This window comes from Chiloscyllium plagiosum, chromosome 36 (genome assembly GCF_004010195.1).
Source record: "Chiloscyllium plagiosum isolate BGI_BamShark_2017 chromosome 36, ASM401019v2, whole genome shotgun sequence".
Taxonomy (NCBI): domain Eukaryota; kingdom Metazoa; phylum Chordata; class Chondrichthyes; order Orectolobiformes; family Hemiscylliidae; genus Chiloscyllium; species Chiloscyllium plagiosum.
The window spans coordinates 28865677-28876531 of NC_057745.1; the positions used below are offsets into that span (position 1 = coordinate 28865677).

At 44.6% G+C, this 10855-nt stretch overlaps 1 protein-coding gene across 4 annotated transcripts in view; it reads left to right on the top strand.

The window, feature by feature from the left end:
* The first annotated feature begins 4088 nt into the window (after window positions 1-4088).
* zgc:158785 (uncharacterized protein LOC791214 homolog) overlaps window positions 4089-10855 on the top strand; it is an 85650-nt gene continuing 78883 nt past the window's right edge. The window contains exons 1-2 of one of the 4 annotated variants that reach the window (XM_043677594.1): window positions 4089-4313; window positions 8612-8877. The gene's annotated coding sequence lies outside the window, so the exon portion shown is untranslated. Of the gene's footprint in view, window positions 4314-8445; window positions 8878-10855 lie in introns of those variants that run through there. The other 3 variants (XM_043677595.1, XM_043677596.1, XM_043677593.1) reach the window with 3 other exon arrangements.

Genomic DNA, 10855 nt, shown 5'->3' on the forward strand with positions numbered 1-10855 from the left:
TTATGTCAATCTCACAGCAACACCATGTGCCAGCAGCTTACACAGTCAACACAAGGCACGGGCAGTAGGCAGGCAGCCAGGCCTAAACGTCCCAGGGTGGAGTCCTCATTGAAGTCCACGGAGTAACCTGTTAGTTTGGGGCTCCCAATGTAGTAAGGCAAGGGCAGCCTCTATTATTGCTCAAGGTGATTGGTCACGGTGAGGCATCCAGTCAGGGTGCTCTCTTCATCTGGGGGTCCATGCCTCTGCAGTCTGGATCAGAGATTACTGTCTGTCCTGTAGCTTCATATTGACCAGTGCCGGAGGTAAGGCTAGTGAAGTAGGGAGATCTATAGTCACCAATCATGGGTCTGGGTGCACCTTTGCCATCTGGTTAGGTCAGTCAAAGGGGTGTGGAGAGGTGGGGGCAAGTGGGCCATGATCCGTCCAAAGGGTTCATCCACAAATGAAGGGGTTGGGGAGGCGTGGTTGGGCAAGGTTGTGGGGGGGGGGCACTATCATGGGAAAGAGACTGTGGAACCTACTCAATGTAGGAGCGAATTACTGTCGATGCTGGAATCTGTACTGAACTCACTGCGATCTCCAGCACTTTTTGTTTTCGGTCTAGAAGCTACTCGTTGGGAATTAGGGGCTGTGGACCGGGAGGCAGGGGGATGGCACTTATAAAGGTGAGCAATTGTATTTGCAAGAGGGTGGGGGATACAGCAAACTATCTATTGGAATAGGAATAGGTCAGTCCTCAGAGGTCAACAAAGTGGTTTCTGGTGGAGCAGGTGCACATCTTTCTGGTATGTGCAAGAGAAGAGAGAGTGTAGTAGAGATGGCGTGCAATGAATGACTCTACAGTGGGGTTACTGTGAGAGATGCGGTAGAATGAGGAGTACTTAGTTGTTGTCGGTGGATCATGGATATCTTGATATCATTGCAAAAGAGTTCCCAGTAGGACTGAAGAGTATAATTTTGGACACCCCGACCTCTGTGGACACCCTCTACCCTATTGTGGCCTGAAATGAGAGAAAGGGAAGGATGAAATGAGATGGAATTGGGCGGCACAGCTATTAGAGCTGTGTAAAAGGTGGTGAGGTGTTCTGACAGAGTGCAGTCAACAACACAGAGACTGTGAAGTAGTGTCAGGGGTGGGTTGGGGTGGATGAGAACTAGTGAGGGAAGATGTTACAGGTGATACTGTATCAGCAGAGCATAAGACTTGGTAGGAGGTGGATGCAGTAGCAGAAGCATAGTGAGTCTGAGGTAGCAAACTGAACAGTGTGGCACTTACCCTGGTGGAGTGGAGCAGGTAATTGAGCTCATTGAGGCACTGCTGACTGTTCTTCCATTGCGTGGAGTTAGTAGTGAGCTAGATGGGAACCTCAGATCAAATTGCCTGGTCGGCTTTCAATGATTCCATGCTGGGACGAGCATTTTCAGTTTCCTGTAAGAGAATCACAGGAACATCTTTGCACTGAGTGCATCAAGGAACAAGGCAGCTTCAAATGCCATTGTTTGTCCAGGTATATCGCAGCCTTTTAAATAATCACCTTCGGTGCCAGTTATACCGATCTTTTTGGTGGAAATACAGTAGTAATGTTCTTGTGGGAATGGTGCATGCTAAGATAGAGCTAGAATCAGATATGGGAGACATCATGGTGCTGGGGTGGGTACTTAATGAAATAGATTTGTTAATCATGATTTGGAAGTGCCGGATGTAGACTGGGGTGTACAAAATTAAAAATCACACAACACCAGGTTATAGCCCAACAGCTGAAAATGTGTTGCTGGAAAAGCGGGGAGGGGAAATGAGGAAATTGGTGAAATCCGAGTTCATCCCTTGTGATTGGAGTGTTCCTAGGCGGAAGATGAGGCGTTCTTCCTCCAACCGTCGTGTTGTTGTGGTCTGGTGATGGAGGAGTCCAAAGACCTGCATATCCTTGGTGGAGTGGGAGGGGGAGTTGAAGTGTTGAGCCACAGGGTGGTTGGGTTGGTTGGTCCGGGTGTCCCAGAGGTGTTCTCTGAAACGCTCCGCAAGTAGGCGGCCTGTCTCCCCAATATAGAGGAGGCAGAAATCTCTAGCTTTCGGAGCGCTGCTCCTTCAACAGGTGGTTGTGGAGTATAAGATCATAAGACACAGAATTTAATATCATAAGTTTACAATGTGATGTAACTTAAATTATATATTGTAAAAGACCTGGATTGTTTGTTAAATCTCTCATCTCTTAGAATGAACATATTGTTTTCAGTAAATCACAGAACTTTTTTAAAAGTTACATTCTCAAGTGAACTTTAACAGTTGGTGTCATGTCGGCCCAGATAATGTATTGAGGGTGTGAGCTGTCCTTGTGAGGCTGTCTGTGCCCCAGCGGTTGAACTGATTCTAATCTAAAAAACGGTTTTACAGAATCTTACACGGATTCATGCAGTTTCTGAGAAAAATAAAATGTAATTCTGCAAGTACAAATTCACCTCACAAATTTATATGTGTATGTGTGCAAGTGTGTGTGTGTGTATGGGAGGGGTGACAGGGATTATGAGTGTCTGTGAGAGAGTGTGTGATGTGTGTGAGTGTGAGTGTAAAGGGGTATAAGTCTCTGAGAGAATGCATGTGTGAGTGTGGGAATGTATGTGTGAACGTTTGAGAGAGGGTCTGCGTAAGTGTATGACTCTGTAGAAGTGTGCATGTGTCTGTTGGAGTGTGTGTGTAGGAATGTGTGTGTGGTGCAATGGGGTCACCTGTCGTGTGACATGAACCCAAGGTCCTGGTTGAGGCCATCCCCATGGGTATCGAACTTGGCTATCAGCCTCTGCTCGGCCACTTTTTGTTGTTGCCCGTCCCAAAGTTCGCCTTGGAGGATGGTCACCCGAAGGTCCACGATTGAATGTCCCGGACCGCCAATATTTTCACCATTTAAATACCTATTTATATTAGTTTTTTTCCCTCTTTAAATCAAACTGATCAAATGTGTTATGACACACATCTAGAGCAGGAGGGACTTGAGCCCAGGCCTCCTGACTCAGAGGCAGGGACTCTATCACTGCTCCACAGGACTCCTACTTACACTGAGGTAAATTTGTGAAGGTAATTACACCTCCCTGTCAGTGAAGGTGTTGTAGTGGGATGTTCCAGCTCCTTAGCCCATCCTACAGGGAAGTGCCAGTGCTTATCCTTGACTGTTGCAATGCCATAGAATATCAACAGGTTTGACAGAAAAGGACTTCAGCAAGACAGAGAGAAATTGGCAGAGCCAGCAGGTAGATAGCTGTTGTATTTATGGGTAGAAGAAGGCAAAGATAAAGCAGACTGAAAAGATGTTAGTGACTGGATACATACAACAGCTTGGGAATCAAATAAAACAGACTAATTTCCTAGACTAAATAAATACTTGAAGGGGAGGAAGGCACAGACCTATGGAGAAAGTGTGGGCAGTGGAATTGTTTTTTTGTGATTAAAGTGCTGGCAGAGATAGGTTAAGAAAATATATAGTCTGCTGTGCTGTAAAAGTACATGGTTCATTTTGAACATTATAGTACAGCTCTGACAGCCGAACAAGTTGTCATCTCACACTGTCAAAAAGACCCAAGGGTTGAATTGCAGACACAAACATTTACCAGAACAACCTCACTTATCCGAACGTCAATTATCCGAATTTCAGATTATCCGAACAAGATCTCAATGTCCCTTAACACGTTATCTGAACAATCAGTTAATCTGAACAAAATACTCCCCACCCATCTCGTTTGGATAATTGAGGTTGTTCTGTATTTATCTTCTAAGAGAATTTTGAGAAACTATTGTTATTGTATTGTGAGCACATTGTACAAAGTCAAGGCAGTGTGACAGGTGCAAGTGCACGAGGTATGATAGTGACATAGAACTCACATATCTGTGACATCATTTCATCGGTGCTATAGCAACGTGGACTGATCAACCAGCAGGAGAGGAAAAGCTCGCTAATACAGAGAGAGACAATCTCATCAGGGTACTCAGGTGATCTCACAACCTGGAATACAAATTTACAATTATCCGTTAAATTTCTAATGACCACTTTGTCAAATTATGATGTACTAACTGTTTTTACTTTGGGAACTCAAAGGGCAATTTGATTTCAGTTATGTGACAGCTTCTGTCAGCAGCTAATGCTCAGATACTTGTCGGTTCAAACCTCATCAAGCCAAAGCGAAGCTGAAACATTGGTACCATACTGAGGGAGTGCTGCACAGTTGGAGGCGCCACCTTTTAGACAACACGGTTAATGGAGCTCTCACATACTGAAACAAATGGATGGAAACATTCCATGACAATCAGTGAAGAAGGGCAGGTGAGGTCTGCTGGTGCCTGACTCATATTATTCCCAGGATCGATATTGCCAAAACAATGGCAATAGGTAAAGTAATGGAAAGGCTACTGAGGGATAGGATTTATGAGTATCTGGAAAGGCACTGCTTGATTAGGGACAGCCAGCACGGATTTGTGAGGGGTAGGTCTTGCCTTACAAGTCTTATTGAATTCTTTGAGGAGGTGACCAAGCATGTGGATGACGGTAGAGCAGTGGATGTAGTATACATGGATTTTAGTAAGGCATTTGATAAGGTTCCCCATGGTAGGCTTATGCGGAAAGCCAGGAGGCATGGGATAGAGGGAAATTTGGCCAATTGGATAGAAAACTGGCAAACCGGTCGAAGGCAGAGAGTGGTGGTAGATGGCAAATATTCAGCCTGGAGCCCAGTTACAAGTCGAGTTCCGCAGGGATCAGTTCTGGGTCCTCTGCTGTTCATAATTTTTATTAATGACTTGGATGAGGGAGTCGAAATTGATACGAAGATTGGTGGAATTGTGGATAGTGAGGAGGGCAGTTGTCGGCTGCAAAGGGACTTAGATATGATGCAGAGCAGGGCTGAGGAGTGGCAGATGGAGTTCAACCCTGCCAAGTGTGAGGTTGTCCATTTTGGAAGAACAAATAAGAATGCGGAATACAGGGTTAACGGTAGGGTTCTTAGTGAGGTATCTTGGGGTCTATGTTCATAGGTCTTTGAAAGTTGCCACTCAGGTGGATAGAGATTGTAAGAAGGCCTATAGATTTACCAGGATGTTGGCTGGAATGGAGAATAGGTCGTACGAGGATAGGTTGAGAGTTCTCGGCCTTTTCTTGTTGGAACGGCGAAGGATGAGGGGTGACTTGATAGAGGTTTATAAGATGATTAGGGGAATAGATAGAGTAGACAGTCAGAAGCTTTTTCCCCGGGTGCAACAGAGTGTTACAAGGGGCATAAATTTAAGGTGAAGGGTGGAAGGTATAGGGGAGATGTCAGGGGTAGGTTCTTAACCCAGAGTGGTGGGGGCATGGAATGCGCTGCCTGTGGTAGTGGTAGAGTCAGAATCTTTGGTGACCTTTAAGCGGCAATTGGATAGGTACATGGATGGGTGCTTAAGCTAGGACAAATGTTCGGCACAACATCGTGGGCCGAAGGGCCTGTTTTGTGCTGTATTGTTCTATGTTCTATGTTCTATGTTCTATGTAATGGTTATTTTCAGTCCTGTTTGTTGGATATAAATTGGGTTTCTGCTATTGTCTAAATACCTTCAAAAACAATTGGGGAAAGATGGTGGCATTGTAGCATTTCACTTGACGGGTATTTGAGACTGGATTAGAGTGGTGCTGGAAAAGCACAGCAGGTCAGGCAGCATCTGAGGAGCAGGAAAATCAACGTTTCGGTCAAGAGCCAGATGAAGGTCTCCTGCCCGAAACATCGATTTTCCTGCTTCTCGGATGCTGCCTGACCTGCTGTGCTTTTCCAGCATCACTCTGATCTCCAGCATCTGCAGTCCTTACTTTTGCCGAGTATTTGAGACTCCCAGGCCAAAGTTCTAGTGACATATGTTCAAACCCTGTTACAGCAGCTCCTGGAATTTAAAAGCTTTTCTCCAGAATGGTGACATGACACTATCATCGATAATTATAAAATCTCCTCTGGTGAGTCATGTCCTTTAGGGGAGGACCTTTGCCTGGTCTGACTGACATGTGACTACAGACACAGTGTAATGTGGTTGATTCTTGGCTGCCTTCCAGAATGGCCTGGCAAGCCACTCCTTTCAAGACTGATTAGAGATGGGCATCAAATGCCTGGCCTTGCCAATGGCACCATATCCCATTAAAACAAAACTTAAAAAGATGATTGGCTGTGAAGCAGTTTTGGAATATGGTCAGAATGTGAAAGGTGCCATATAAATATGTTCTATCTTAGAAGCAGTAACGGATGCATGCCCATGTTTTGCTCAATACCATGTGTGAATCTCTCCATTCAGATTGCCACCCAACACTGCAATGAAACAGTATACATCAAAGTCACAAATGACAACCTGTGTCACGGTGACCACAGTGAATGATCGCCTCCACTCCATCTCAAGCTGCCAACTGACTTTGATAGGGTTGAACACACCATCCCAGTGGAGATGCAAAGTCGCAGAGATATACAGCATGGAAACAGACCCTTTAGTCTAACTTGTCCATGCCGACCAGATATCCTAAATAAATCTAGTCCCATTTGTCAGCATTTGGCCCGTATCCCTCTAAATCCTTCCTGTTCATGCACCCATCCAGGTGCCTGTTAAATGTTGTAATTGTACCAGCCTCTACCCCTTCCTCTGGCAAATCATTCCATACATGTACCACCCTCTGCGTGAAAAGGTTGCCCATTAGGTCCCTTTTATATCTTTCCCCTCTCACCCTAAACCTATGCCCTCGAGTTCTGGACTCCCCCACCCTGGGAAAAATACTTTGTCCATTTGCCCTATCCATGCTCCTCATGATTTTACAAACCTCTATAAAATCACCCCTCAGCCTCCGATGCTCCAGGGAAAACAGTCCCAGCCTATTCAGCCTTGTATGTCTTTTCTGAACCCTTTCAAGTTTCACAACATCCTTTCTACAGGAAGGAGACCAGAATTGCACGCAGTATTCCAAAAGTGGTCTAACCAATGTCTTGTATAGCCACAACATGACCTCCCAACTCCAATCACAACCTTGGCTTTCTATGTAATCCTGAACCAATGTTTCCTTCTTACATCTCAAAACATTGCCTGTTTACCTGGCCTCAGTTGATCTGCAGCTGAAACCCTCAACCATGCTTGTAAGTAGTGGATTAGTGCCACAGGGATTATTGCTGGGCCCAGTTATTTACAATATACATTAATAAAATGGAAGTACTCTTACCAAGTTTGTGGATGACACAAAAGTAGGTGGAAAGACAAGTGGTGAGGATGATGAGTCTGCAGAGCGAAGTGGACATGTTAGATGCAGGTACAAATACAACATTTAAAAGATATTTGGATAAGTTCATGAATCGGAAAGGTTTGGAGGGATATTGGCCAAATGCAGGAATTTGGAATATTTTGGTTTTGGAACATGGTTGGCATGGACTGGTTGGACTGAAGGGGCTGTTTCCCTTCCAAATGACTGTATGAATCTATGTCCTTTAGGTATTAGACTCTATTGTAATGTAATTCTGCCAGGTTTGCACCTTCTGTCCTCTGTATACATCAGCTCAGATACCCTGCTGCCCACATCAGAACCCAATCACCCACTACCCTGCTCCGACCAGTGTTGTTGCATTGTCAGTCCAGGAATCACCTTTGTTTCCAAATCAATCTAATCTATATATCAATTTGGTCCTTTCCTGTCTCCGTACCCTCTGAAATCAGCAATTATGGCCTCTAGTACAATACTGATTTGAATCACTCCATGCCTGCAGTTTTGTTTTTCAAGTTCACTGTGCTTTTTTGGTTGAGTGGTCCAGGATGTTGACACCAGCACTCCATGAAAACCACATTATGAATACATCATTCTTGGTGCTGAATATTAATGCAAATAAATTTTTTAAAGTTCATTAATGGGATGAAGCCATCGCTGGCTAGTCCAGAATTTATTGCTCATCCCTAATTGCCCAGAGGGCTGTTAAGAGTCCACCACATTGCTGTGGGTCTGGAGTCCCATGTAGGCCAGACCAGGTAAGGATGGCAGATTTCCTTCCAGAAAGGACAGGTGCGTTCTTCCTGACAATCAATTCATGGTCGTCATTAGACTCTTAATTCCAGATATTTATCGAATTCAAATTCCACCATCTGCCATAAAGGATTTGAACCCAGGTCCCCAGAACATTACATTGAAAACAAAAGGACTGGAAGGGTCACTGGACCTGAAACGTTAACTGTGATTTCTCTGCACAGATGCTGCCAGACCTGCTGAGCTTTTCCAGCAATTTCTGCTTTTGTCCACAGAACATTACCAGAGTTGCTGGATTAACAGTCTGCTGATAATAGGCCATCACTCCCCTATGGGCTGGCAAGAATGAGCAGTGAAATCGACGTTTCGGGCAAAAGCCTGAGGGTTGCCTGAACTGCTGTGCTCTTCCAGCACCACTAATCCAGAATGGTGGATTATCCTGACCTAGTTTTTATGATAACTGGGCACTTGTGCGGTATTCATTACTGGATATCTGTCCCACAATTAATCTGAAACATTTCTCCGTGAAGCTATATATATATATAAGAATGTGAATTTGGATCTTTTGAATTCTGTGATTGATTGGTTTCCTTATACAATCTATTTTATCTCCGCAGTGAATTATTAACCGGCGCTGGTTGAGCGACCAGTTGGGAATCGGGCTGTGTGTGAGAGGGCTGTGGAAAAGTTGTGGGAACAGTTTTGTTTGGGACGTGGAATGAGCGTGAATTGCAGCGAGCGGGAGATAATAACAGAAAGGTTTTATTTTTGTTTCCACTTTAATGCTCATCATCCGACTCAGAGCCTGGCCTAACAATCCCCTGGTGTTACCAGCCGCTGGGTGAGAAGCTGCAGTGAACTGATTATAAACCTCTTTCTCCAGGTCAGTTAAAGTTAACTCCTCGATGTTAAAAAAAAGTTTTTTTTTATTTAAAGACTGAATCTTGCAATTACGATATTCAATCACGTGAAATTTTAAAAATCTAAGTGAAATTTCTGCGAGAATGAGTGAGGAGTGTTTTCACTTCATTTTGATTATTTTATACAGTGTGTAGAATATAGCCATTTCAGGCTTTTTTTTTGGAAGAATGTATCTTTCGTTGGATTCATTCATATTTTTGAGACGTGTTGTGAAAAACTAGCCCTGCAATTGTTCAACAGCATTAAGAGCTCCAGAGGCATTAATCATGTTTGTGTTTTTAACTTGTTGTAATAGTGTCCCGTGAATGGGGTGTTTCACCATTTAATGTGGTTGGGTCATTCTTTTTCCAGCGATGTGGGCCTGTTTGATCATCTATTAATTCTAGTTTATACTGCTTTGTAAATGATTTAACAGAGTGAGTTAGATTGTGCCAACTCAGTACCAAAGGTGATTTTTTTTCATTTAAAAAATCAACTATGTTTAGTGGCACAAATATTTAGGAGAGTGCAAATATGGCCTGTAACCTGGAAGTTTGACAAATTTAGTTGGATCTCCTCACCACTGCACAGAAGTCTGTGGTGAGAATTTCACAGATCCAGCAATTCAATCCTTACCTGTAATGACCTTGAATGTTCCTGTATCCAACAGGAAGCAGAAGGCTAAATAGACCCTTGAACCTGCTCTGTCATTTGATTCGGCGCAGTGGCACAGTTGTTAGCACTGCTGCCTCACAGCACCTGAGACCCGGGTTCAATACCTGCCTCAGGCGACTGACTGTGTGGAGTTTGCACGTTCTCCCCGTGTCTGCGTGGGTTTCCTCCGGGTGCTCCGGTTTTCTCCCACTGTCCAAAGATGTGCAGGTCAGGTGAATTGGCCATGCTAAATTGCCCGTAGTGTTAGGTAAAGGGGTAAATGTAGGGGTATGGGTGGGTTGCGCTTCGGCGGGTCGGTGTGGACTTGTTGGGCTGAAGGGCCTGTTTCCACACTGTAATGTTATCTAATCTATTATATATTGTTGGGTTGGAGTAATTTCAATAACTCAAAGCTAGCCACTAGATGCTCTTACTTTATTCTAAAATACTTAAATTTATAAGAACACTTTCATATCAACTTTCCTGTGTGTAACTTTCTCGTAGCCTATCCAATCATAGACTCATAGAGATGAATAACATGGAAACAGACCCTTCGGTCCAACTCGTCCATGCCGACCAGATATCCCAACCCAATTTAGTCCCACCTGCCGGCACCCGGCCCATATCCCTCCAAACCCTTCCCGTTCATATACCCATCCAGATGCCTTTTAAATGTTGCTATTGTACTAGCCCATTCCACATACACACGCCACCCTCTGTGTGAAAAAGTTGCCCCTCGGGTCTCTTATTTTTTTCCGTCTCACCCTAAACCTATGCCCTCTAGTTCTGGACTCCCCGACCCCAGGGAAAAGACTTTGTCTATTTACCTTACCCATGCCCCTCATGATTTTATAACCCTCTATAAGGTCACCCCTCAACCTTTGACACTACAGGGAAAACAGCCCCAGCCTGTTCAGCCTCTCCCTATAGCTCAAATCCTCCATTTTCTTCTCGTGGACTAATACAGTTTAACCTGTTATAGCAGTTAACCCGTTATGGGGAACTCTATTATGCTAGGAGAAAGTGAGGACTGCAGATGCTGGCGATCAGAGCTTAAAAATGTGTTGCTGGAAAAGCGCAGCAGGTCAGGCAGCATCAAAGGAGCAGGAGAATCGACGGTTCGGGCATAAGCCCTTCTTCAGGAATGAGGAGGGTGTGCCAAGCAGGCTAAGATAAAAGGTAGGGAGGAGGGACTTGGGGGAGGGGTGTTGGGAATGCGATAGGTGGAAGGAGGTTAAGGTGAGGGTGATAGGCTGGAGAGGGAGTGGGGGCGGAGAGGTCGGGAAGAAGATTGCAGGTCAAGAAGG